At 46.6% G+C, this 26,898-nt stretch overlaps 16 non-coding genes and 1 pseudogene across 16 annotated transcripts; all 17 read right to left on the bottom strand.

Annotated features, from left to right (window-relative positions):
• Nucleotides 1-1,400: 1,400 nt before the first annotated feature.
• LOC142285097 (U2 spliceosomal RNA) lies at nucleotides 1,401-1,591 on the bottom strand. Its single transcript, XR_012746523.1, has one exon. It is a non-coding gene; the product is annotated as a U2 spliceosomal RNA (small nuclear RNA).
• A 1,387-nt stretch (nucleotides 1,592-2,978) lies between these two features.
• On the bottom strand, nucleotides 2,979-3,169 carry LOC142285096 (U2 spliceosomal RNA). Its single transcript, XR_012746521.1, has one exon. It is a non-coding gene; the product is annotated as a U2 spliceosomal RNA (small nuclear RNA).
• Nucleotides 3,170-4,556: 1,387 nt separating this feature from the next.
• Nucleotides 4,557-4,749, bottom strand: LOC142285105 (U2 spliceosomal RNA). Its single transcript, XR_012746532.1, has one exon. It is a non-coding gene; the product is annotated as a U2 spliceosomal RNA (small nuclear RNA).
• Nucleotides 4,750-5,479: 730 nt separating this feature from the next.
• Nucleotides 5,480-5,606, bottom strand: LOC142285117 (U2 spliceosomal RNA; annotated as a pseudogene).
• Nucleotides 5,607-6,993: 1,387 nt separating this feature from the next.
• On the bottom strand, nucleotides 6,994-7,184 carry LOC142285095 (U2 spliceosomal RNA). Its single transcript, XR_012746520.1, has one exon. It is a non-coding gene; the product is annotated as a U2 spliceosomal RNA (small nuclear RNA).
• Nucleotides 7,185-8,571: 1,387 nt separating this feature from the next.
• Nucleotides 8,572-8,762, bottom strand: LOC142285094 (U2 spliceosomal RNA). The gene has a single exon (XR_012746519.1). It is a non-coding gene; the product is annotated as a U2 spliceosomal RNA (small nuclear RNA).
• A 1,387-nt stretch (nucleotides 8,763-10,149) lies between these two features.
• LOC142285093 (U2 spliceosomal RNA) lies at nucleotides 10,150-10,340 on the bottom strand. The gene has a single exon (XR_012746518.1). It is a non-coding gene; the product is annotated as a U2 spliceosomal RNA (small nuclear RNA).
• A 1,387-nt stretch (nucleotides 10,341-11,727) lies between these two features.
• LOC142285092 (U2 spliceosomal RNA) lies at nucleotides 11,728-11,918 on the bottom strand. The gene has a single exon (XR_012746517.1). It is a non-coding gene; the product is annotated as a U2 spliceosomal RNA (small nuclear RNA).
• A 1,387-nt stretch (nucleotides 11,919-13,305) lies between these two features.
• On the bottom strand, nucleotides 13,306-13,496 carry LOC142285091 (U2 spliceosomal RNA). Its single transcript, XR_012746515.1, has one exon. It is a non-coding gene; the product is annotated as a U2 spliceosomal RNA (small nuclear RNA).
• A 1,387-nt stretch (nucleotides 13,497-14,883) lies between these two features.
• Nucleotides 14,884-15,074, bottom strand: LOC142285090 (U2 spliceosomal RNA). Its single transcript, XR_012746514.1, has one exon. It is a non-coding gene; the product is annotated as a U2 spliceosomal RNA (small nuclear RNA).
• A 1,387-nt stretch (nucleotides 15,075-16,461) lies between these two features.
• On the bottom strand, nucleotides 16,462-16,652 carry LOC142285089 (U2 spliceosomal RNA). The gene has a single exon (XR_012746513.1). It is a non-coding gene; the product is annotated as a U2 spliceosomal RNA (small nuclear RNA).
• A 1,387-nt stretch (nucleotides 16,653-18,039) lies between these two features.
• LOC142285087 (U2 spliceosomal RNA) lies at nucleotides 18,040-18,230 on the bottom strand. The gene has a single exon (XR_012746511.1). It is a non-coding gene; the product is annotated as a U2 spliceosomal RNA (small nuclear RNA).
• A 1,387-nt stretch (nucleotides 18,231-19,617) lies between these two features.
• LOC142285085 (U2 spliceosomal RNA) lies at nucleotides 19,618-19,808 on the bottom strand. Its single transcript, XR_012746510.1, has one exon. It is a non-coding gene; the product is annotated as a U2 spliceosomal RNA (small nuclear RNA).
• A 1,385-nt stretch (nucleotides 19,809-21,193) lies between these two features.
• Nucleotides 21,194-21,384, bottom strand: LOC142285084 (U2 spliceosomal RNA). The gene has a single exon (XR_012746509.1). It is a non-coding gene; the product is annotated as a U2 spliceosomal RNA (small nuclear RNA).
• Nucleotides 21,385-22,771: 1,387 nt separating this feature from the next.
• On the bottom strand, nucleotides 22,772-22,962 carry LOC142285083 (U2 spliceosomal RNA). The gene has a single exon (XR_012746508.1). It is a non-coding gene; the product is annotated as a U2 spliceosomal RNA (small nuclear RNA).
• A 1,387-nt stretch (nucleotides 22,963-24,349) lies between these two features.
• On the bottom strand, nucleotides 24,350-24,540 carry LOC142285082 (U2 spliceosomal RNA). The gene has a single exon (XR_012746507.1). It is a non-coding gene; the product is annotated as a U2 spliceosomal RNA (small nuclear RNA).
• A 1,387-nt stretch (nucleotides 24,541-25,927) lies between these two features.
• LOC142285081 (U2 spliceosomal RNA) lies at nucleotides 25,928-26,118 on the bottom strand. The gene has a single exon (XR_012746506.1). It is a non-coding gene; the product is annotated as a U2 spliceosomal RNA (small nuclear RNA).
• Nucleotides 26,119-26,898: the final 780 nt, after the last annotated feature.

Here is a 26,898-nt window from a genome sequence, read left to right as displayed (position 1 = left end):
GCCGAGAAGCGATAACCAGAATTGGTTTGGGCCTCGAGTGGCACCCTGGCCTATGCCGGACACATCTTAGGGAGAGAGAGCGAGAGGGAGACAAACCCACGCCTACACAAGACATTTTGTCACCCAAGCCAACCCTTGAAAAGGCTGCTTTGCAGAGCAAAAACAAGAAGAATGGTGCGTTTTGCAGCCGCCGCCCACTGCAATGAATCTGAATAACTCCTCCTTTAGGGCGCAAGCAACTCCCCTCCCCCTTGCAGTCTTTCCAATTCACGATACAAAAAGACGGACAGGACAGGTTGCCTGACTTTCCGTCACTGCCACCCTTTGCCATCCTTACCCGTAGAAAGCCCTTTCATCATCCCCAAACCCTAATCTTTTCCCTTTCCTTCCCAGCCCCCAAACCCTGCCCTCTGTACCTTTCTCACCACCCGCTTCCCTTCTCCTGTCATCCCCCTACCACCCGGGAAAAAAAGAGATTGCCCCCTCCTTCCACTAGCCCACCCTCCCACCCAAAGAACAACTTCTTCTGCGCAGCTTGTTTTCTAGGCAGCAGCGCTATTGTGATGTCATCGGGGGGCATTGTGACAAGCCGCCAGTGTTCCGTCTCTTCATGTTGTGCACAGTTCAAACGGAAAATACATCAACAGGCAGACTACAGAAAAGCTTACTATCAAAGGTTAGAGGGGGGCTTTCTCAGAGGGCTTTTTACAGTTTTTCTATTCCCAATTAGCCGTTTAAGTGTACTTATTGAAAGTAGTAATTCTTTCATAGGCCGCCCTTTCTTAGTATTTGACGTTCCTTATATTGCGGTATGAGGCTTCGCAGTAGGTTGCAAACATTCATCACCCATGACTGTCCCCAATTGAGCTCAGAAGCTCAATGTCTATCATGACCTCTCTTTTAGAATGTCCAAGAGCAAGCAAACTATTCCTCCAGGAGAGGGCGCCAACAGACTACTAAAGAGATCATCATTACTCAAAGAAAACCCCAAAAACCAATGCATGATAGGAATAAACAGGTAACTTTCTTTGGAGTGGAAGCGGAGAGATCGCACCAGATGCCAATTCTAGATCTTATCACACCTGTGGTCACTGCAGCAGCAGGTGAATCCACTTTGTCCAAAAGGGATCTATTCCATTCAATTGCAAATGATCTAGATAAGACAGAGAACTGCAGCACGGGGACATAGCCGAGTTGGTCAGGTTGAGTGGTGATGAGTTTGCTATTTGGATGAATAAAGAAAGTCAAAAGTGTGAAAGATAAAAAACAAAAGGAGGAAGTGTGAAAAGTGAATGGGCCAAATTGAGGTGCATATGAAGACGTATGCTTTCTTCCAATTCATTAAATCGGGCTAATATGAATCAGGTGAATTGAGTTCTGCTTTTGGAAACTGGGTTAAGAAGGGGTGCACCGTTCCTGGAGGTACTGCAATACCAGGTCAATGCGTGGAGTGGACAGAGCAAGCTCTTTTTCCATCTCCCTGTTCTAAAAATCCATTTAATATATGGTCCCCAGATAGGGGACGTATCAGATATTAAACTGATAAGAACAGATACTACACTTGATCTTAGCCAAAAGGCCGAGAAGCGATAACCAGAATTGGTTTGGGCCTCGAGTGGCACCCTGGCCTATGCCGGACACATCTTAGGGAGAGAGAGCGAGAGGGAGACAAACCCACGCCTACACAAGACATTTTGTCACCCAAGCCAACCCTTGAAAAGGCTGCTTTGCAGAGCAAAAACAAGAAGAATGGTGCGTTTTGCAGCCGCCGCCCACTGCAATGAATCTGAATAACTCCTCCTTTAGGGCGCAAGCAACTCCCCTCCCCCTTGCAGTCTTTCCAATTCACGATACAAAAAGACGGACAGGACAGGTTGCCTGACTTTCCGTCACTGCCACCCTTTGCCATCCTTACCCGTAGAAAGCCCTTTCATCATCCCCAAACCCTAATCTTTTCCCTTTCCTTCCCAGCCCCCAAACCCTGCCCTCTGTACCTTTCTCACCACCCGCTTCCCTTCTCCTGTCATCCCCCTACCACCCGGGAAAAAAAGAGATTGCCCCCTCCTTCCACTAGCCCACCCTCCCACCCAAAGAACAACTTCTTCTGCGCAGCTTGTTTTCTAGGCAGCAGCGCTATTGTGATGTCATCGGGGGGCATTGTGACAAGCCGCCAGTGTTCCGTCTCTTCATGTTGTGCACAGTTCAAACGGAAAATACATCAACAGGCAGACTACAGAAAAGCTTACTATCAAAGGTTAGAGGGGGGCTTTCTCAGAGGGCTTTTTACAGTTTTTCTATTCCCAATTAGCCGTTTAAGTGTACTTATTGAAAGTAGTAATTCTTTCATAGGCCGCCCTTTCTTAGTATTTGACGTTCCTTATATTGCGGTATGAGGCTTCGCAGTAGGTTGCAAACATTCATCACCCATGACTGTCCCCAATTGAGCTCAGAAGCTCAATGTCTATCATGACCTCTCTTTTAGAATGTCCAAGAGCAAGCAAACTATTCCTCCAGGAGAGGGCGCCAACAGACTACTAAAGAGATCATCATTACTCAAAGAAAACCCCAAAAACCAATGCATGATAGGAATAAACAGGTAACTTTCTTTGGAGTGGAAGCGGAGAGATCGCACCAGATGCCAATTCTAGATCTTATCACACCTGTGGTCACTGCAGCAGCAGGTGAATCCACTTTGTCCAAAAGGGATCTATTCCATTCAATTGCAAATGATCTAGATAAGACAGAGAACTGCAGCACGGGGACATAGCCGAGTTGGTCAGGTTGAGTGGTGATGAGTTTGCTATTTGGATGAATAAAGAAAGTCAAAAGTGTGAAAGATAAAAAACAAAAGGAGGAAGTGTGAAAAGTGAATGGGCCAAATTGAGGTGCATATGAAGACGTATGCTTTCTTCCAATTCATTAAATCGGGCTAATATGAATCAGGTGAATTGAGTTCTGCTTTTGGAAACTGGGTTAAGAAGGGGTGCACCGTTCCTGGAGGTACTGCAATACCAGGTCAATGCGTGGAGTGGACAGAGCAAGCTCTTTTTCCATCTCCCTGTTCTAAAAATCCATTTAATATATGGTCCCCAGATAGGGGACGTATCAGATATTAAACTGATAAGAACAGATACTACACTTGATCTTAGCCAAAAGGCCGAGAAGCGATAACCAGAATTGGTTTGGGCCTCGAGTGGCACCCTGGCCTATGCCGGACACATCTTAGGGAGAGAGAGCGAGAGGGAGACAAACCCACGCCTACACAAGACATTTTGTCACCCAAGCCAACCCTTGAAAAGGCTGCTTTGCAGAGCAAAAACAAGAAGAATGGTGCGTTTTGCAGTCGCCGCCCACTGCAATGAATCTGAATAACTCCTCCTTTAGGGCGCAAGCAACTCCCCTCCCCCTTGCAGTCTTTCCAATTCACGATACAAAAAGACGGACAGGACAGGTTGCCTGACTTTCCGTCACTGCCACCCTTTGCCATCCTTACCCGTAGAAAGCCCTTTCATCATCCCCAAACCCTAATCTTTTCCCTTTCCTTCCCAGCCCCCAAACCCTGCCCTCTGTACCTTTCTCACCACCCGCTTCCCTTCTCCTGTCATCCCCCTACCACCCGGGAAAAAAAGAGATTGCCCCCTCCTTCCACTAGCCCACCCTCCCACCCAAAGAACAACTTCTTCTGCGCAGCTTGTTTTCTAGGCAGCAGCGCTATTGTGATGTCATCGGGGGGCATTGTGACAAGCCGCCAGTGTTCCGTCTCTTCATGTTGTGCACAGTTCAAACGGAAAATACATCAACAGGCAGACTACAGAAAAGCTTACTATCAAAGGTTAGAGGGGGGCTTTCTCAGAGGGCTTTTTACAGTTTTTCTATTCCCAATTAGCCGTTTAAGTGTACTTATTGAAAGTAGTAATTCTTTCATAGGCCGCCCTTTCTTAGTATTTGACGTTCCTTATATTGCGGTATGAGGCTTCGCAGTAGGTTGCAAACATTCATCACCCATGACTGTCCCCAATTGAGCTCAGAAGCTCAATGTCTATCATGACCTCTCTTTTAGAATGTCCAAGAGCAAGCAAACTATTCCTCCAGGAGAGGGCGCCAACAGACTACTAAAGAGATCATCATTACTCAAAGAAAACCCCAAAAACCAATGCATGATAGGAATAAACAGGTAACTTTCTTTGGAGTGGAAGCGGAGAGATCGCACCAGATGCCAATTCTAGATCTTATCACACCTGTGGTCACTGCAGCAGCAGGTGAATCCACTTTGTCCAAAAGGGATCTATTCCATTCAATTGCAAATGATCTAGATAAGACAGAGAACTGCAGCACGGGGACATAGCCGAGTTGGTCAGGTTGAGTGGTGATGAGTTTGCTATTTGGATGAATAAAGAAAGTCAAAAGTGTGAAAGATAAAAAACAAAAGGAGGAAGTGTGAAAAGTGAATGGGCCAAATTGAGGTGCATATGAAGACGTATGCTTTCTTCCAATTCATTAAATCGGGCTAATATGAATCAGGTGAATTGAGTTCTGCTTTTGGAAACTGGGTTAAGAAGGGGTGCACCGTTCCTGGAGGTACTGCAATACCAGGTCAATGCGTGGAGTGGACAGAGCAAGCTCTTTTTCCATCTCCCTGTTCTAAAAATCCATTTAATATATGGTCCCCAGATAGGGGACGTATCAGATATTAAACTGATAAGAACAGATTTTTGATTTAATGAAGCTTTCCAAAGCACCGCAAAAAATGCATGACCGAAGTCACACCAAAAACAGTGCAAAGGCTAGGATTCGTGTGGACCCTTCCGTGAGGAGAGGGTCCCCAAAAATCAACCCCATCCCTCCGAGCCAGAAGGCCACAGCAAGGGGCAGGGATCTTCGGTGCTCCCCCAAGCCGAAGCCTGGTTGAGCCTTGTCGTTGCTCCCAGCGTCCACCCAGGCATCTTACCCAAGTGGAGTAGAGAGCTACTAGTTGTTGGTTTCGCAGCCGAAACTGCCCGGACCGTCAACCGGTGTTAGTTTCTCAGCCCAAGGCTAACCGGACCTCCAACCGGGTGTTGGTTTCTCAGCCGAAGCTGACCCGGACCTCCAACCGGGTGTTGGTTTCTCAGCCGAAGCTGACCCGGACCTCCAACCGGGTGTTGGTTTCTCAGCCGAAGCTGACCCGGACCTCCAACCGGGTGTTGGTTTCTCAGCCGAAGCTGACCCGGACCTTCAACCGGGTGTTGGTTTCTCAGCCCAAAGCTGAACGGACCTCCGACCATGATTATAAAAATTTCCCTTCCTAGCCAGAAGGCCGGGATAGAGCAATATGCTCAGAAAGTATGAAAGGGCAAGGTACGGTGTGCTACAGAGCCCAAGGCTCGCCGGGGTCCCAAGCCAGCAAGCTCAGACTCACTCCAGGGTCGTCAGTCCTGGGGCACATTGCACCATAACCCCCACACTTACTCAGTCTAATAGCCTCGATCCTGGTAGGGCCATGTTTTCCTCTAGATGAATATACTATACATCCAGAGTACTAGCAAGCGCAACCTTCCAGTGTGCATTGCATCTGCCGAGCCTCACAGATACTACACTTGATCTTAGCCAAAAGGCCGAGAAGCGATAACCAGAATTGGTTTGGGCCTCGAGTGGCACCCTGGCCTATGCCGGACACATCTTAGGGAGAGAGAGCGAGAGGGAGACAAACCCACGCCTACACAAGACATTTTGTCACCCAAGCCAACCCTTGAAAAGGCTGCTTTGCAGAGCAAAAACAAGAAGAATGGTGCGTTTTGCAGCCGCCGCCCACTGCAATGAATCTGAATAACTCCTCCTTTAGGGCGCAAGCAACTCCCCTCCCCCTTGCAGTCTTTCCAATTCACGATACAAAAAGACGGACAGGACAGGTTGCCTGACTTTCCGTCACTGCCACCCTTTGCCATCCTTACCCGTAGAAAGCCCTTTCATCATCCCCAAACCCTAATCTTTTCCCTTTCCTTCCCAGCCCCCAAACCCTGCCCTCTGTACCTTTCTCACCACCCGCTTCCCTTCTCCTGTCATCCCCCTACCACCCGGGAAAAAAAGAGATTGCCCCCTCCTTCCACTAGCCCACCCTCCCACCCAAAGAACAACTTCTTCTGCGCAGCTTGTTTTCTAGGCAGCAGCGCTATTGTGATGTCATCGGGGGGCATTGTGACAAGCCGCCAGTGTTCCGTCTCTTCATGTTGTGCACAGTTCAAACGGAAAATACATCAACAGGCAGACTACAGAAAAGCTTACTATCAAAGGTTAGAGGGGGGCTTTCTCAGAGGGCTTTTTACAGTTTTTCTATTCCCAATTAGCCGTTTAAGTGTACTTATTGAAAGTAGTAATTCTTTCATAGGCCGCCCTTTCTTAGTATTTGACGTTCCTTATATTGCGGTATGAGGCTTCGCAGTAGGTTGCAAACATTCATCACCCATGACTGTCCCCAATTGAGCTCAGAAGCTCAATGTCTATCATGACCTCTCTTTTAGAATGTCCAAGAGCAAGCAAACTATTCCTCCAGGAGAGGGCGCCAACAGACTACTAAAGAGATCATCATTACTCAAAGAAAACCCCAAAAACCAATGCATGATAGGAATAAACAGGTAACTTTCTTTGGAGTGGAAGCGGAGAGATCGCACCAGATGCCAATTCTAGATCTTATCACACCTGTGGTCACTGCAGCAGCAGGTGAATCCACTTTGTCCAAAAGGGATCTATTCCATTCAATTGCAAATGATCTAGATAAGACAGAGAACTGCAGCACGGGGACATAGCCGAGTTGGTCAGGTTGAGTGGTGATGAGTTTGCTATTTGGATGAATAAAGAAAGTCAAAAGTGTGAAAGATAAAAAACAAAAGGAGGAAGTGTGAAAAGTGAATGGGCCAAATTGAGGTGCATATGAAGACGTATGCTTTCTTCCAATTCATTAAATCGGGCTAATATGAATCAGGTGAATTGAGTTCTGCTTTTGGAAACTGGGTTAAGAAGGGGTGCACCGTTCCTGGAGGTACTGCAATACCAGGTCAATGCGTGGAGTGGACAGAGCAAGCTCTTTTTCCATCTCCCTGTTCTAAAAATCCATTTAATATATGGTCCCCAGATAGGGGACGTATCAGATATTAAACTGATAAGAACAGATACTACACTTGATCTTAGCCAAAAGGCCGAGAAGCGATAACCAGAATTGGTTTGGGCCTCGAGTGGCACCCTGGCCTATGCCGGACACATCTTAGGGAGAGAGAGCGAGAGGGAGACAAACCCACGCCTACACAAGACATTTTGTCACCCAAGCCAACCCTTGAAAAGGCTGCTTTGCAGAGCAAAAACAAGAAGAATGGTGTGTTTTGCAGCCGCCGCCCACTGCAATGAATCTGAATAACTCCTCCTTTAGGGCGCAAGCAACTCCCCTCCCCCTTGCAGTCTTTCCAATTCACGATACAAAAAGACGGACAGGACAGGTTGCCTGACTTTCCGTCACTGCCACCCTTTGCCATCCTTACCCGTAGAAAGCCCTTTCATCATCCCCAAACCCTAATCTTTTCCCTTTCCTTCCCAGCCCCCAAACCCTGCCCTCTGTACCTTTCTCACCACCCGCTTCCCTTCTCCTGTCATCCCCCTACCACCCGGGAAAAAAAGAGATTGCCCCCTCCTTCCACTAGCCCACCCTCCCACCCAAAGAACAACTTCTTCTGCGCAGCTTGTTTTCTAGGCAGCAGCGCTATTGTGATGTCATCGGGGGGCATTGTGACAAGCCGCCAGTGTTCCGTCTCTTCATGTTGTGCACAGTTCAAACGGAAAATACATCAACAGGCAGACTACAGAAAAGCTTACTATCAAAGGTTAGAGGGGGGCTTTCTCAGAGGGCTTTTTACAGTTTTTCTATTCCCAATTAGCCGTTTAAGTGTACTTATTGAAAGTAGTAATTCTTTCATAGGCCGCCCTTTCTTAGTATTTGACGTTCCTTATATTGCGGTATGAGGCTTCGCAGTAGGTTGCAAACATTCATCACCCATGACTGTCCCCAATTGAGCTCAGAAGCTCAATGTCTATCATGACCTCTCTTTTAGAATGTCCAAGAGCAAGCAAACTATTCCTCCAGGAGAGGGCGCCAACAGACTACTAAAGAGATCATCATTACTCAAAGAAAACCCCAAAAACCAATGCATGATAGGAATAAACAGGTAACTTTCTTTGGAGTGGAAGCGGAGAGATCGCACCAGATGCCAATTCTAGATCTTATCACACCTGTGGTCACTGCAGCAGCAGGTGAATCCACTTTGTCCAAAAGGGATCTATTCCATTCAATTGCAAATGATCTAGATAAGACAGAGAACTGCAGCACGGGGACATAGCCGAGTTGGTCAGGTTGAGTGGTGATGAGTTTGCTATTTGGATGAATAAAGAAAGTCAAAAGTGTGAAAGATAAAAAACAAAAGGAGGAAGTGTGAAAAGTGAATGGGCCAAATTGAGGTGCATATGAAGACGTATGCTTTCTTCCAATTCATTAAATCGGGCTAATATGAATCAGGTGAATTGAGTTCTGCTTTTGGAAACTGGGTTAAGAAGGGGTGCACCGTTCCTGGAGGTACTGCAATACCAGGTCAATGCGTGGAGTGGACAGAGCAAGCTCTTTTTCCATCTCCCTGTTCTAAAAATCCATTTAATATATGGTCCCCAGATAGGGGACGTATCAGATATTAAACTGATAAGAACAGATACTACACTTGATCTTAGCCAAAAGGCCGAGAAGCGATAACCAGAATTGGTTTGGGCCTCGAGTGGCACCCTGGCCTATGCCGGACACATCTTAGGGAGAGAGAGCGAGAGGGAGACAAACCCACGCCTACACAAGACATTTTGTCACCCAAGCCAACCCTTGAAAAGGCTGCTTTGCAGAGCAAAAACAAGAAGAATGGTGCGTTTTGCAGCCGCCGCCCACTGCAATGAATCTGAATAACTCCTCCTTTAGGGCGCAAGCAACTCCCCTCCCCCTTGCAGTCTTTCCAATTCACGATACAAAAAGACGGACAGGACAGGTTGCCTGACTTTCCGTCACTGCCACCCTTTGCCATCCTTACCCGTAGAAAGCCCTTTCATCATCCCCAAACCCTAATCTTTTCCCTTTCCTTCCCAGCCCCCAAACCCTGCCCTCTGTACCTTTCTCACCACCCGCTTCCCTTCTCCTGTCATCCCCCTACCACCCGGGAAAAAAAGAGATTGCCCCCTCCTTCCACTAGCCCACCCTCCCACCCAAAGAACAACTTCTTCTGCGCAGCTTGTTTTCTAGGCAGCAGCGCTATTGTGATGTCATCGGGGGGCATTGTGACAAGCCGCCAGTGTTCCGTCTCTTCATGTTGTGCACAGTTCAAACGGAAAATACATCAACAGGCAGACTACAGAAAAGCTTACTATCAAAGGTTAGAGGGGGGCTTTCTCAGAGGGCTTTTTACAGTTTTTCTATTCCCAATTAGCCGTTTAAGTGTACTTATTGAAAGTAGTAATTCTTTCATAGGCCGCCCTTTCTTAGTATTTGACGTTCCTTATATTGCGGTATGAGGCTTCGCAGTAGGTTGCAAACATTCATCACCCATGACTGTCCCCAATTGAGCTCAGAAGCTCAATGTCTATCATGACCTCTCTTTTAGAATGTCCAAGAGCAAGCAAACTATTCCTCCAGGAGAGGGCGCCAACAGACTACTAAAGAGATCATCATTACTCAAAGAAAACCCCAAAAACCAATGCATGATAGGAATAAACAGGTAACTTTCTTTGGAGTGGAAGCGGAGAGATCGCACCAGATGCCAATTCTAGATCTTATCACACCTGTGGTCACTGCAGCAGCAGGTGAATCCACTTTGTCCAAAAGGGATCTATTCCATTCAATTGCAAATGATCTAGATAAGACAGAGAACTGCAGCACGGGGACATAGCCGAGTTGGTCAGGTTGAGTGGTGATGAGTTTGCTATTTGGATGAATAAAGAAAGTCAAAAGTGTGAAAGATAAAAAACAAAAGGAGGAAGTGTGAAAAGTGAATGGGCCAAATTGAGGTGCATATGAAGACGTATGCTTTCTTCCAATTCATTAAATCGGGCTAATATGAATCAGGTGAATTGAGTTCTGCTTTTGGAAACTGGGTTAAGAAGGGGTGCACCGTTCCTGGAGGTACTGCAATACCAGGTCAATGCGTGGAGTGGACAGAGCAAGCTCTTTTTCCATCTCCCTGTTCTAAAAATCCATTTAATATATGGTCCCCAGATAGGGGACGTATCAGATATTAAACTGATAAGAACAGATACTACACTTGATCTTAGCCAAAAGGCCGAGAAGCGATAACCAGAATTGGTTTGGGCCTCGAGTGGCACCCTGGCCTATGCCGGACACATCTTAGGGAGAGAGAGCGAGAGGGAGACAAACCCACGCCTACACAAGACATTTTGTCACCCAAGCCAACCCTTGAAAAGGCTGCTTTGCAGAGCAAAAACAAGAAGAATGGTGCGTTTTGCAGCCGCCGCCCACTGCAATGAATCTGAATAACTCCTCCTTTAGGGCGCAAGCAACTCCCCTCCCCCTTGCAGTCTTTCCAATTCACGATACAAAAAGACGGACAGGACAGGTTGCCTGACTTTCCGTCACTGCCACCCTTTGCCATCCTTACCCGTAGAAAGCCCTTTCATCATCCCCAAACCCTAATCTTTTCCCTTTCCTTCCCAGCCCCCAAACCCTGCCCTCTGTACCTTTCTCACCACCCGCTTCCCTTCTCCTGTCATCCCCCTACCACCCGGGAAAAAAAGAGATTGCCCCCTCCTTCCACTAGCCCACCCTCCCACCCAAAGAACAACTTCTTCTGCGCAGCTTGTTTTCTAGGCAGCAGCGCTATTGTGATGTCATCGGGGGGCATTGTGACAAGCCGCCAGTGTTCCGTCTCTTCATGTTGTGCACAGTTCAAACGGAAAATACATCAACAGGCAGACTACAGAAAAGCTTACTATCAAAGGTTAGAGGGGGGCTTTCTCAGAGGGCTTTTTACAGTTTTTCTATTCCCAATTAGCCGTTTAAGTGTACTTATTGAAAGTAGTAATTCTTTCATAGGCCGCCCTTTCTTAGTATTTGACGTTCCTTATATTGCGGTATGAGGCTTCGCAGTAGGTTGCAAACATTCATCACCCATGACTGTCCCCAATTGAGCTCAGAAGCTCAATGTCTATCATGACCTCTCTTTTAGAATGTCCAAGAGCAAGCAAACTATTCCTCCAGGAGAGGGCGCCAACAGACTACTAAAGAGATCATCATTACTCAAAGAAAACCCCAAAAACCAATGCATGATAGGAATAAACAGGTAACTTTCTTTGGAGTGGAAGCGGAGAGATCGCACCAGATGCCAATTCTAGATCTTATCACACCTGTGGTCACTGCAGCAGCAGGTGAATCCACTTTGTCCAAAAGGGATCTATTCCATTCAATTGCAAATGATCTAGATAAGACAGAGAACTGCAGCACGGGGACATAGCCGAGTTGGTCAGGTTGAGTGGTGATGAGTTTGCTATTTGGATGAATAAAGAAAGTCAAAAGTGTGAAAGATAAAAAACAAAAGGAGGAAGTGTGAAAAGTGAATGGGCCAAATTGAGGTGCATATGAAGACGTATGCTTTCTTCCAATTCATTAAATCGGGCTAATATGAATCAGGTGAATTGAGTTCTGCTTTTGGAAACTGGGTTAAGAAGGGGTGCACCGTTCCTGGAGGTACTGCAATACCAGGTCAATGCGTGGAGTGGACAGAGCAAGCTCTTTTTCCATCTCCCTGTTCTAAAAATCCATTTAATATATGGTCCCCAGATAGGGGACGTATCAGATATTAAACTGATAAGAACAGATACTACACTTGATCTTAGCCAAAAGGCCGAGAAGCGATAACCAGAATTGGTTTGGGCCTCGAGTGGCACCCTGGCCTATGCCGGACACATCTTAGGGAGAGAGAGCGAGAGGGAGACAAACCCACGCCTACACAAGACATTTTGTCACCCAAGCCAACCCTTGAAAAGGCTGCTTTGCAGAGCAAAAACAAGAAGAATGGTGCGTTTTGCAGCCGCCGCCCACTGCAATGAATCTGAATAACTCCTCCTTTAGGGCGCAAGCAACTCCCCTCCCCCTTGCAGTCTTTCCAATTCACGATACAAAAAGACGGACAGGACAGGTTGCCTGACTTTCCGTCACTGCCACCCTTTGCCATCCTTACCCGTAGAAAGCCCTTTCATCATCCCCAAACCCTAATCTTTTCCCTTTCCTTCCCAGCCCCCAAACCCTGCCCTCTGTACCTTTCTCACCACCCGCTTCCCTTCTCCTGTCATCCCCCTACCACCCGGGAAAAAAAGAGATTGCCCCCTCCTTCCACTAGCCCACCCTCCCACCCAAAGAACAACTTCTTCTGCGCAGCTTGTTTTCTAGGCAGCAGCGCTATTGTGATGTCATCGGGGGGCATTGTGACAAGCCGCCAGTGTTCCGTCTCTTCATGTTGTGCACAGTTCAAACGGAAAATACATCAACAGGCAGACTACAGAAAAGCTTACTATCAAAGGTTAGAGGGGGGCTTTCTCAGAGGGCTTTTTACAGTTTTTCTATTCCCAATTAGCCGTTTAAGTGTACTTATTGAAAGTAGTAATTCTTTCATAGGCCGCCCTTTCTTAGTATTTGACGTTCCTTATATTGCGGTATGAGGCTTCGCAGTAGGTTGCAAACATTCATCACCCATGACTGTCCCCAATTGAGCTCAGAAGCTCAATGTCTATCATGACCTCTCTTTTAGAATGTCCAAGAGCAAGCAAACTATTCCTCCAGGAGAGGGCGCCAACAGACTACTAAAGAGATCATCATTACTCAAAGAAAACCCCAAAAACCAATGCATGATAGGAATAAACAGGTAACTTTCTTTGGAGTGGAAGCGGAGAGATCGCACCAGATGCCAATTCTAGATCTTATCACACCTGTGGTCACTGCAGCAGCAGGTGAATCCACTTTGTCCAAAAGGGATCTATTCCATTCAATTGCAAATGATCTAGATAAGACAGAGAACTGCAGCACGGGGACATAGCCGAGTTGGTCAGGTTGAGTGGTGATGAGTTTGCTATTTGGATGAATAAAGAAAGTCAAAAGTGTGAAAGATAAAAAACAAAAGGAGGAAGTGTGAAAAGTGAATGGGCCAAATTGAGGTGCATATGAAGACGTATGCTTTCTTCCAATTCATTAAATCGGGCTAATATGAATCAGGTGAATTGAGTTCTGCTTTTGGAAACTGGGTTAAGAAGGGGTGCACCGTTCCTGGAGGTACTGCAATACCAGGTCAATGCGTGGAGTGGACAGAGCAAGCTCTTTTTCCATCTCCCTGTTCTAAAAATCCATTTAATATATGGTCCCCAGATAGGGGACGTATCAGATATTAAACTGATAAGAACAGATACTACACTTGATCTTAGCCAAAAGGCCGAGAAGCGATAACCAGAATTGGTTTGGGCCTCGAGTGGCACCCTGGCCTATGCCGGACACATCTTAGGGAGAGAGAGCGAGAGGGAGACAAACCCACGCCTACACAAGACATTTTGTCACCCAAGCCAACCCTTGAAAAGGCTGCTTTGCAGAGCAAAAACAAGAAGAATGGTGCGTTTTGCAGCCGCCGCCCACTGCAATGAATCTGAATAACTCCTCCTTTAGGGCGCAAGCAACTCCCCTCCCCCTTGCAGTCTTTCCAATTCACGATACAAAAAGACGGACAGGACAGGTTGCCTGACTTTCCGTCACTGCCACCCTTTGCCATCCTTACCCGTAGAAAGCCCTTTCATCATCCCCAAACCCTAATCTTTTCCCTTTCCTTCCCAGCCCCCAAACCCTGCCCTCTGTACCTTTCTCACCACCCGCTTCCCTTCTCCTGTCATCCCCCTACCACCCGGGAAAAAAAGAGATTGCCCCCTCCTTCCACTAGCCCACCCTCCCACCCAAAGAACAACTTCTTCTGCGCAGCTTGTTTTCTAGGCAGCAGCGCTATTGTGATGTCATCGGGGGGCATTGTGACAAGCCGCCAGTGTTCCGTCTCTTCATGTTGTGCACAGTTCAAACGGAAAATACATCAACAGGCAGACTACAGAAAAGCTTACTATCAAAGGTTAGAGGGGGGCTTTCTCAGAGGGCTTTTTACAGTTTTTCTATTCCCAATTAGCCGTTTAAGTGTACTTATTGAAAGTAGTAATTCTTTCATAGGCCGCCCTTTCTTAGTATTTGACGTTCCTTATATTGCGGTATGAGGCTTCGCAGTAGGTTGCAAACATTCATCACCCATGACTGTCCCCAATTGAGCTCAGAAGCTCAATGTCTATCATGACCTCTCTTTTAGAATGTCCAAGAGCAAGCAAACTATTCCTCCAGGAGAGGGCGCCAACAGACTACTAAAGAGATCATCATTACTCAAAGAAAACCCCAAAAACCAATGCATGATAGGAATAAACAGGTAACTTTCTTTGGAGTGGAAGCGGAGAGATCGCACCAGATGCCAATTCTAGATCTTATCACACCTGTGGTCACTGCAGCAGCAGGTGAATCCACTTTGTCCAAAAGGGATCTATTCCATTCAATTGCAAATGATCTAGATAAGACAGAGAACTGCAGCACGGGGACATAGCCGAGTTGGTCAGGTTGAGTGGTGATGAGTTTGCTATTTGGATCAATAAAGAAAGTCAAAAGTGTGAAAGATAAAAAACAAAAGGAGGAAGTGTGAAAAGTGAATGGGCCAAATTGAGGTGCATATGAAGACGTATGCTTTCTTCCAATTCATTAAATCGGGCTAATATGAATCAGGTGAATTGAGTTCTGCTTTTGGAAACTGGGTTAAGAAGGGGTGCACCGTTCCTGGAGGTACTGCAATACCAGGTCAATGCGTGGAGTGGACAGAGCAAGCTCTTTTTCCATCTCCCTGTTCTAAAAATCCATTTAATATATGGTCCCCAGATAGGGGACGTATCAGATATTAAACTGATAAGAACAGATACTACACTTGATCTTAGCCAAAAGGCCGAGAAGCGATAACCAGAATTGGTTTGGGCCTCGAGTGGCACCCTGGCCTATGCCGGACACATCTTAGGGAGAGAGAGCGAGAGGGAGACAAACCCACGCCTACACAAGACATTTTGTCACCCAAGCCAACCCTTGAAAAGGCTGCTTTGCAGAGCAAAAACAAGAAGAATGGTGCGTTTTGCAGCCGCCGCCCACTGCAATGAATCTGAATAACTCCTCCTTTAGGGCGCAAGCAACTCCCCTCCCCCTTGCAGTCTTTCCAATTCACGATACAAAAAGACGGACAGGACAGGTTGCCTGACTTTCCGTCACTGCCACCCTTTGCCATCCTTACCCGTAGAAAGCCCTTTCATCATCCCCAAACCCTAATCTTTTCCCTTTCCTTCCCAGCCCCCAAACCCTGCCCTCTGTACCTTTCTCACCACCCGCTTCCCTTCTCCTGTCATCCCCCTACCACCCGGGAAAAAAAGAGATTGCCCCCTCCTTCCACTAGCCCACCCTCCCACCCAAAGAACAACTTCTTCTGCGCAGCTTGTTTTCTAGGCAGCAGCGCTATTGTGATGTCATCGGGGGGCATTGTGACAAGCCGCCAGTGTTCCGTCTCTTCATGTTGTGCACAGTTCAAACGGAAAATACATCAACAGGCAGACTACAGAAAAGCTTACTATCAAAGGTTAGAGGGGGGCTTTCTCAGAGGGCTTTTTACAGTTTTTCTATTCCCAATTAGCCGTTTAAGTGTACTTATTGAAAGTAGTAATTCTTTCATAGGCCGCCCTTTCTTAGTATTTGACGTTCCTTATATTGCGGTATGAGGCTTCGCAGTAGGTTGCAAACATTCATCACCCATGACTGTCCCCAATTGAGCTCAGAAGCTCAATGTCTATCATGACCTCTCTTTTAGAATGTCCAAGAGCAAGCAAACTATTCCTCCAGGAGAGGGCGCCAACAGACTACTAAAGAGATCATCATTACTCAAAGAAAACCCCAAAAACCAATGCATGATAGGAATAAACAGGTAACTTTCTTTGGAGTGGAAGCGGAGAGATCGCACCAGATGCCAATTCTAGATCTTATCACACCTGTGGTCACTGCAGCAGCAGGTGAATCCACTTTGTCCAAAAGGGATCTATTCCATTCAATTGCAAATGATCTAGATAAGACAGAGAACTGCAGCACGGGGACATAGCCGAGTTGGTCAGGTTGAGTGGTGATGAGTTTGCTATTTGGATGAATAAAGAAAGTCAAAAGTGTGAAAGATAAAAAACAAAAGGAGGAAGTGTGAAAAGTGAATGGGCCAAATTGAGGTGCATATGAAGACGTATGCTTTCTTCCAATTCATTAAATCGGGCTAATATGAATCAGGTGAATTGAGTTCTGCTTTTGGAAACTGGGTTAAGAAGGGGTGCACCGTTCCTGGAGGTACTGCAATACCAGGTCAATGCGTGGAGTGGACAGAGCAAGCTCTTTTTCCATCTCCCTGTTCTAAAAATCCATTTAATATATGGTCCCCAGATAGGGGACGTATCAGATATTAAACTGATAAGAACAGATACTACACTTGATCTTAGCCAAAAGGCCGAGAAGCGATAACCAGAATTGGTTTGGGCCTCGAGTGGCACCCTGGCCTATGCCGGACACATCTTAGGGAGAGAGAGCGAGAGGGAGACAAACCCACGCCTACACAAGACATTTTGTCACCCAAGCCAACCCTTGAAAAGGCTGCTTTGCAGAGCAAAAACAAGAAGAATGGTGCGTTTTGCAGCCGCCGCCCACTGCAATGAATCTGAATAACTCCTCCTTTAGGGCGCAAGCAACTCCCCTCCCCCTTGCAGTCTTTCCAATTCACGATACAAAAAGACGGACAGGACAGGTTGCCTGACTTTCCGTCACTGCCACCCTTTGCCATCCTTACCCGTAGAAAGCCCTTTCATCATCCCCAAACCCTAATCTTTTCCCTTTCCTTCCCAGCCCCCAAACCCTGCCCTCTGTACCTTTCTCACCACCCGCTTCCCTTCTCCTGTCATCCCCCTACCACCCGGGAAAAAAAGAGATTGCCCCCTCCTTCCACTAGCCCACCCTCCCACCCAAAGAACAACTTCTTCTGCGCAGCTTGTTTTCTAGGCAGCAGCGCTATTGTGATGTCATCGGGGGGCATTGTGACAAGCCGCCAGTGTTCCGTCTCTTCATGTTGTGCACAGTTCAAACGGAAAATACATCAACAGGCAGACTACAGAAAAGCTTACTATCAAAGGTTAGAGGGGGGCTTTCTCAGAGGGCTTTTTACAGTTTTTCTATTCCCAATTAGCCGTTTAAGTGTACTTATTGAAAGTAGTAATTCTTTCATAGGCCGCCCTTTCTTAGTATTTGACGTTCCTTATATTGCGGTATGAGGCTTCGCAGTAGGTTGCAAACATTCATCACCCATGACTGTCCCCAATTGAGCTCAGAAGCTCAATGTCTATCATGACCTCTCTTTTAGAATGTCCAAGAGCAAGCAAACTATTCCTCCAGTAGAGGGCGCCAACAGACTACTAAAGAGATCATCATTACTCAAAGAAAACCCCAAAAACCAATGCATGATAGGAATAAACAGGTAACTTTCTTTGGAGTGGAAGCGGAGAGATCGCACCAGATGCCAATTCTAGATCTTATCACACCTGTGGTCACTGCAGCAGCAGGTGAATCCACTTTGTCCAAAAGGGATCTATTCCATTCAATTGCAAATGATCTAGATAAGACAGAGAACTGCAGCACGGGGACATAGCCGAGTTGGTCAGGTTGAGTGGTGATGAGTTTGCTATTTGGATGAATAAAGAAAGTCAAAAGTGTGAAAGATAAAAAACAAAAGGAGGAAGTGTGAAAAGTGAATGGGCCAAATTGAGGTGCATATGAAGACGTATGCTTTCTTCCAATTCATTAAATCGGGCTAATATGAATCAGGTGAATTGAGTTCTGCTTTTGGAAACTGGGTTAAGAAGGGGTGCACCGTTCCTGGAGGTACTGCAATACCAGGTCAATGCGTGGAGTGGACAGAGCAAGCTCTTTTTCCATCTCCCTGTTCTAAAAATCCATTTAATATATGGTCCCCAGATAGGGGACGTATCAGATATTAAACTGATAAGAACAGATACTACACTTGATCTTAGCCAAAAGGCCGAGAAGCGATAACCAGAATTGGTTTGGGCCTCGAGTGGCACCCTGGCCTATGCCGGACACATCTTAGGGAGAGAGAGCGAGAGGGAGACAAACCCACGCCTACACAAGACATTTTGTCACCCAAGCCAACCCTTGAAAAGGCTGCTTTGCAGAGCAAAAACAAGAAGAATGGTGCGTTTTGCAGCCGCCGCCCACTGCAATGAATCTGAATAACTCCTCCTTTAGGGCGCAAGCAACTCCCCTCCCCCTTGCAGTCTTTCCAATTCACGATACAAAAAGACGGACAGGACAGGTTGCCTGACTTTCCGTCACTGCCACCCTTTGCCATCCTTACCCGTAGAAAGCCCTTTCATCATCCCCAAACCCTAATCTTTTCCCTTTCCTTCCCAGCCCCCAAACCCTGCCCTCTGTACCTTTCTCACCACCCGCTTCCCTTCTCCTGTCATCCCCCTACCACCCGGGAAAAAAAGAGATTGCCCCCTCCTTCCACTAGCCCACCCTCCCACCCAAAGAACAACTTCTTCTGCGCAGCTTGTTTTCTAGGCAGCAGCGCTATTGTGATGTCATCGGGGGGCATTGTGACAAGCCGCCAGTGTTCCGTCTCTTCATGTTGTGCACAGTTCAAACGGAAAATACATCAACAGGCAGACTACAGAAAAGCTTACTATCAAAGGTTAGAGGGGGGCTTTCTCAGAGGGCTTTTTACAGTTTTTCTATTCCCAATTAGCCGTTTAAGTGTACTTATTGAAAGTAGTAATTCTTTCATAGGCCGCCCTTTCTTAGTATTTGACGTTCCTTATATTGCGGTATGAGGCTTCGCAGTAGGTTGCAAACATTCATCACCCATGACTGTCCCCAATTGAGCTCAGAAGCTCAATGTCTATCATGACCTCTCTTTTAGAATGTCCAAGAGCAAGCAAACTATTCCTCCAGGAGAGGGCGCCAACAGACTACTAAAGAGATCATCATTACTCAAAGAAAACCCCAAAAACCAATGCATGATAGGAATAAACAGGTAACTTTCTTTGGAGTGGAAGCGGAGAGATCGCACCAGATGCCAATTCTAGATCTTATCACACCTGTGGTCACTGCAGCAGCAGGTGAATCCACTTTGTCCAAAAGGGATCTATTCCATTCAATTGCAAATGATCTAGATAAGACAGAGAACTGCAGCACGGGGACATAGCCGAGTTGGTCAGGTTGAGTGGTGATGAGTTTGCTATTTGGATGAATAAAGAAAGTCAAAAGTGTGAAAGATAAAAAACAAAAGGAGGAAGTGTGAAAAGTGAATGGGCCAAATTGAGGTGCATATGAAGACGTATGCTTTCTTCCAATTCATTAAATCGGGCTAATATGAATCAGGTGAATTGAGTTCTGCTTTTGGAAACTGGGTTAAGAAGGGGTGCACCGTTCCTGGAGGTACTGCAATACCAGGTCAATGCGTGGAGTGGACAGAGCAAGCTCTTTTTCCATCTCCCTGTTCTAAAAATCCATTTAATATATGGTCCCCAGATAGGGGACGTATCAGATATTAAACTGATAAGAACAGATACTACACTTGATCTTAGCCAAAAGGCCGAGAAGCGATAACCAGAATTGGTTTGGGCCTCGAGTGGCACCCTGGCCTATGCCGGACACATCTTAGGGAGAGAGAGCGAGAGGGAGACAAACCCACGCCTACACAAGACATTTTGTCACCCAAGCCAACCCTTGAAAAGGCTGCTTTGCAGAGCAAAAACAAGAAGAATGGTGCGTTTTGCAGCCGCCGCCCACTGCAATGAATCTGAATAACTCCTCCTTTAGGGCGCAAGCAACTCCCCTCCCCCTTGCAGTCTTTCCAATTCACGATACAAAAAGACGGACAGGACAGGTTGCCTGACTTTCCGTCACTGCCACCCTTTGCCATCCTTACCCGTAGAAAGCCCTTTCATCATCCCCAAACCCTAATCTTTTCCCTTTCCTTCCCAGCCCCCAAACCCTGCCCTCTGTACCTTTCTCACCACCCGCTTCCCTTCTCCTGTCATCCCCCTACCACCCGGGAAAAAAAGAGATTGCCCCCTCCTTCCACTAGCCCACCCTCCCACCCAAAGAACAACTTCTTCTGCGCAGCTTGTTTTCTAGGCAGCAGCGCTATTGTGATGTCATCGGGGGGCATTGTGACAAGCCGCCAGTGTTCCGTCTCTTCATGTTGTGCACAGTTCAAACGGAAAATACATCAACAGGCAGACTACAGAAAAGCTTACTATCAAAGGTTAGAGGGGGGCTTTCTCAGAGGGCTTTTTACAGTTTTTCTATTCCCAATTAGCCGTTTAAGTGTACTTATTGAAAGTAGTAATTCTTTCATAGGCCGCCCTTTCTTAGTATTTGACGTTCCTTATATTGCGGTATGAGGCTTCGCAGTAGGTTGCAAACATTCATCACCCATGACTGTCCCCAATTGAGCTCAGAAGCTCAATGTCTATCATGACCTCTTTTAGAATGTCCAAGAGCAAGCAAACTATTCCTCCAGGAGAGGGCGCCAACAGACTACTAAAGAGATCATCATTACTCAAAGAAAACCCCAAAAACCAATGCATGATAGGAATAAACAGGTAACTTTCTTTGGAGTGGAAGCGGAGAGATCGCACCAGATGCCAATTCTAGATCTTATCACACCTGTGGTCACTGCAGCAGCAGGTGAATCCACTTTGTCCAAAAGGGATCTATTCCATTCAATTGCAAATGATCTAGATAAGACAGAGAACTGCAGCACGGGGACATAGCCGAGTTGGTCAGGTTGAGTGGTGATGAGTTTGCTATTTGGATGAATAAAGAAAGTCAAAAGTGTGAAAGATAAAAAACAAAAGGAGGAAGTGTGAAAAGTGAATGGGCCAAATTGAGGTGCATATGAAGACGTATGCTTTCTTCCAATTTATTAAATCGGGCTAATATGAATCAGGTGAATTGAGTTCTGCTTTTGGAAACTGGGTTAAGAAGGGGTGCACCGTTCCTGGAGGTACTGCAATACCAGGTCAATGCGTGGAGTGGACAGAGCAAGCTCTTTTTCCATCTCCCTGTTCTAAAAATCCATTTAATATATGGTCCCCAGATAGGGGACGTATCAGATATTAAACTGATAAGAACAGATACTACACTTGATCTTAGCCAAAAGGCCGAGAAGCGATAACCAGAATTGGTTTGGGCCTCGAGTGGCACCCTGGCCTATGCCGGACACATCTTAGGGAGAGAGAGCGAGAGGGAGACAAACCCACGCCTACACAAGACATTTTGTCACCCAAGCCAACCCTTGAAAAGGCTGCTTTGCAGAGCAAAAACAAGAAGAATGGTGCGTTTTGCAGCCGCCGCCCACTGCAATGAATCTGAATAACTCCTCCTTTAGGGCGCAAGCAACTCCCCTCCCCCTTGCAGTCTTTCCAATTCACGATACAAAAAGACGGACAGGACAGGTTGCCTGACTTTCCGTCACTGCCACCCTTTGCCATCCTTACCCGTAGAAAGCCCTTTCATCATCCCCAAACCCTAATCTTTTCCCTTTCCTTCCCAGCCCCCAAACCCTGCCCTCTGTACCTTTCTCACCACCCGCTTCCCTTCTCCTGTCATCCCCCTACCACCCGGGAAAAAAAGAGATTGCCCCCTCCTTCCACTAGCCCACCCTCCCACCCAAAGAACAACTTCTTCTGCGCAGCTTGTTTTCTAGGCAGCAGCGCTATTGTGATGTCATCGGGGGGCATTGTGACAAGCCGCCAGTGTTCCGTCTCTTCATGTTGTGCACAGTTCAAACGGAAAATACATCAACAGGCAGACTACAGAAAAGCTTACTATCAAAGGTTAGAGGGGGGCTTTCTCAGAGGGCTTTTTACAGTTTTTCTATTCCCAATTAGCCGTTTAAGTGTACTTATTGAAAGTAGTAATTCTTTCATAGGCCGCCCTTTCTTAGTATTTGACGTTCCTTATATTGCGGTATGAGGCTTCGCAGTAGGTTGCAAACATTCATCACCCATGACTGTCCCCAATTGAGCTCAGAAGCTCAATGTCTATCATGACCTCTCTTTTAGAATGTCCAAGAGCAAGCAAACTATTCCTCCAGGAGAGGGCGCCAACAGACTACTAAAGAGATCATCATTACTCAAAGAAAACCCCAAAAACCAATGCATGATAGGAATAAACAGGTAACTTTCTTTGGAGTGGAAGCGGAGAGATCGCACCAGATGCCAATTCTAGATCTTATCACACCTGTGGTCACTGCAGCAGCAGGTGAATCCACTTTGTCCAAAAGGGATCTATTCCATTCAATTGCAAATGATCTAGATAAGACAGAGAACTGCAGCACGGGGACATAGCCGAGTTGGTCAGGTTGAGTGGTGATGAGTTTGCTATTTGGATGAATAAAGAAAGTCAAAAGTGTGAAAGATAAAAAACAAAAGGAGGAAGTGTGAAAAGTGAATGGGCCAAATTGAGGTGCATATGAAGACGTATGCTTTCTTCCAATTCATTAAATCGGGCTAATATGAATCAGGTGAATTGAGTTCTGCTTTTGGAAACTGGGTTAAGAAGGGGTGCACCGTTCCTGGAGGTACTGCAATACCAGGTCAATGCGTGGAGTGGACAGAGCAAGCTCTTTTTCCATCTCCCTGTTCTAAAAATCCATTTAATATATGGTCCCCAGATAGGGGACGTATCAGATATTAAACTGATAAGAACAGATACTACACTTGATCTTAGCCAAAAGGCCGAGAAGCGATAACCAGAATTGGTTTGGGCCTCGAGTGGCACCCTGGCCTATGCCGGACACATCTTAGGGAGAGAGAGCGAGAGGGAGACAAACCCACGCCTACACAAGACATTTTGTCACCCAAGCCAACCCTTGAAAAGGCTGCTTTGCAGAGCAAAAACAAGAAGAATGGTGCGTTTTGCAGCCGCCGCCCACTGCAATGAATCTGAATAACTCCTCCTTTAGGGCGCAAGCAACTCCCCTCCCCCTTGCAGTCTTTCCAATTCACGATACAAAAAGACGGACAGGACAGGTTGCCTGACTTTCCGTCACTGCCACCCTTTGCCATCCTTACCCGTAGAAAGCCCTTTCATCATCCCCAAACCCTAATCTTTTCCCTTTCCTTCCCAGCCCCCAAACCCTGCCCTCTGTACCTTTCTCACCACCCGCTTCCCTTCTCCTGTCATCCCCCTACCACCCGGGAAAAAAAGAGATTGCCCCCTCCTTCCACTAGCCCACCCTCCCACCCAAAGAACAACTTCTTCTGCGCAGCTTGTTTTCTAGGCAGCAGCGCTATTGTGATGTCATCGGGGGGCATTGTGACAAGCCGCCAGTGTTCCGTCTCTTCATGTTGTGCACAGTTCAAACGGAAAATACATCAACAGGCAGACTACAGAAAAGCTTACTATCAAAGGTTAGAGGGGGGCTTTCTCAGAGGGCTTTTTACAGTTTTTCTATTCCCAATTAGCCGTTTAAGTGTACTTATTGAAAGTAGTAATTCTTTCATAGGCCGCCCTTTCTTAGTATTTGACGTTCCTTATATTGCGGTATGAGGCTTCGCAGTAGGTTGCAAACATTCATCACCCATGACTGTCCCCAATTGAGCTCAGAAGCTCAATGTCTATCATGACCTCTCTTTTAGAATGTCCAAGAGCAAGCAAACTATTCCTCCAGGAGAGGGCGCCAACAGACTACTAAAGAGATCATCATTACTCAAAGAAAACCCCAAAAACCAATGCATGATAGGAATAAACAGGTAACTTTCTTTGGAGTGGAAGCGGAGAGATCGCACCAGATGCCAATTCTAGATCTTATCACACCTGTGGTCACTGCAGCAGCAGGTGAATCCACTTTGTCCAAAAGGGATCTATTCCATTCAATTGCAAATGATCTAGATAAGACAGAGAACTGCAGCACGGGGACATAGCCGAGTTGGTCAGGTTGAGTGGTGATGAGTTTGCTATTTGGATGAATAAAGAAAGTCAAAAGTGTGAAAGATAAAAAACAAAAGGAGGAAGTGTGAAAAGTGAATGGGCCAAATTGAGGTGCATATGAAGACGTATGCTTTCTTCCAATTCATTAAATCGGGCTAATATGAATCAGGTGAATTGAGTTCTGCTTTTGGAAACTGGGTTAAGAAGGGGTGCACCGTTCCTGGAGGTACTGCAATACCAGGTCAATGCGTGGAGTGGACAGAGCAAGCTCTTTTTCCATCTCCCTGTTCTAAAAATCCATTTAATATATGGTCCCCAGATAGGGGACGTATCAGATATTAAACTGATAAGAACAGATACTACACTTGATCTTAGCCAAAAGGCCGAGAAGCGATAACCAGAATTGGTTTGGGCCTCGAGTGGCACCCTGGCCTATGCCGGACACATCTTAGGGAGAGAGAGCGAGAGGGAGACAAACCCACGCCTACACAAGACATTTTGTCACCCAAGCCAACCCTTGAAAAGGCTGCTTTGCAGAGCAAAAACAAGAAGAATGGTGCGTTTTGCAGCCGCCGCCCACTGCAATGAATCTGAATAACTCCTCCTTTAGGGCGCAAGCAACTCCCCTCCCCCTTGCAGTCTTTCCAATTCACGATACAAAAAGACGGACAGGACAGGTTGCCTGACTTTCCGTCACTGCCACCCTTTGCCATCCTTACCCGTAGAAAGCCCTTTCATCATCCCCAAACCCTAATCTTTTCCCTTTCCTTCCCAGCCCCCAAACCCTGCCCTCTGTACCTTTCTCACCACCCGCTTCCCTTCTCCTGTCATCCCCCTACCACCCGGGAAAAAAAGAGATTGCCCCCTCCTTCCACTAGCCCACCCTCCCACCCAAAGAACAACTTCTTCTGCGCAGCTTGTTTTCTAGGCAGCAGCGCTATTGTGATGTCATCGGGGGGCATTGTGACAAGCCGCCATTGTTCCGTCTCTTCATGTTGTGCACAGTTCAAACGGAAAATACATCAACAGGCAGACTACAGAAAAGCTTACTATCAAAGGTTAGAGGGGGGCTTTCTCAGAGGGCTTTTTACAGTTTTTCTATTCCCAATTAGCCGTTTAAGTGTACTTATTGAAAGTAGTAATTCTTTCATAGGCCGCCCTTTCTTAGTATTTGACGTTCCTTATATTGCGGTATGAGGCTTCGCAGTAGGTTGCAAACATTCATCACCCATGACTGTCCCCAATTGAGCTCAGAAGCTCAATGTCTATCATGACCTCTCTTTTAGAATGTCCAAGAGCAAGCAAACTATTCCTCCAGGAGAGGGCGCCAACAGACTACTAAAGAGATCATCATTACTCAAAGAAAACCCCAAAAACCAATGCATGATAGGAATAAACAGGTAACTTTCTTTGGAGTGGAAGCGGAGAGATCGCACCAGATGCCAATTCTAGATCTTATCACACCTGTGGTCACTGCAGCAGCAGGTGAATCCACTTTGTCCAAAAGGGATCTATTCCATTCAATTGCAAATGATCTAGATAAGACAGAGAACTGCAGCACGGGGACATAGCCGAGTTGGTCAGGTTGAGTGGTGATGAGTTTGCTATTTGGATGAATAAAGAAAGTCAAAAGTGTGAAAGATAAAAAACAAAAGGAGGAAGTGTGAAAAGTGAATGGGCCAAATTGAGGTGCATATGAAGACGTATGCTTTCTTCCAATTCATTAAATCGGGCTAATATGAATCAGGTGAATTGAGTTCTGCTTTTGGAAACTGGGTTAAGAAGGGGTGCACCGTTCCTGGAGGTACTGCAATACCAGGTCAATGCGTGGAGTGGACAGAGCAAGCTCTTTTTCCATCTCCCTGTTCTAAAAATCCATTTAATATATGGTCCCCAGATAGGGGACGTATCAGATATTAAACTGATAAGAACAGATACTACACTTGATCTTAGCCAAAAGGCCGAGAAGCGATAACCAGAATTGGTTTGGGCCTCGAGTGGCACCCTGGCCTATGCCGGACACATCTTAGGGAGAGAGAGCGAGAGGGAGACAAACCCACGCCTACACAAGACATTTTGTCACCCAAGCCAACCCTTGAAAAGGCTGCTTTGCAGAGCAAAAACAAGAAGAATGGTGCGTTTTGCAGCCGCCGCCCACTGCAATGAATCTGAATAACTCCTCCTTTAGGGCGCAAGCAACTCCCCTCCCCCTTGCAGTCTTTCCAATTCACGATACAAAAAGACGGACAGGACAGGTTGCCTGACTTTCCGTCACTGCCACCCTTTGCCATCCTTACCCGTAGAAAGCCCTTTCATCATCCCCAAACCCTAATCTTTTCCCTTTCCTTCCCAGCCCCCAAACCCTGCCCTCTGTACCTTTCTCACCACCCGCTTCCCTTCTCCTGTCATCCCCCTACCACCCGGGAAAAAAAGAGATTGCCCCCTCCTTCCACTAGCCCACCCTCCCACCCAAAGAACAACTTCTTCTGCGCAGCTTGTTTTCTAGGCAGCAGCGCTATTGTGATGTCATCGGGGGGCATTGTGACAAGCCGCCAGTGTTCCGTCTCTTCATGTTGTGCACAGTTCAAACGGAAAATACATCAACAGGCAGACTACAGAAAAGCTTACTATCAAAGGTTAGAGGGGGGCTTTCTCAGAGGGCTTTTTACAGTTTTTCTATTCCCAATTAGCCGTTTAAGTGTACTTATTGAAAGTAGTAATTCTTTCATAGGCCGCCCTTTCTTAGTATTTGA

This window comes from Anomaloglossus baeobatrachus, unplaced genomic scaffold (genome assembly GCF_048569485.1).
Source record: "Anomaloglossus baeobatrachus isolate aAnoBae1 unplaced genomic scaffold, aAnoBae1.hap1 Scaffold_589, whole genome shotgun sequence".
NCBI classification, from domain to species: Eukaryota; Metazoa; Chordata; class Amphibia; order Anura; family Aromobatidae; genus Anomaloglossus; species Anomaloglossus baeobatrachus.
Note: the sequence above shows the minus strand (reverse complement) of the source record. Positions and strands in the feature narration are given on the sequence as shown.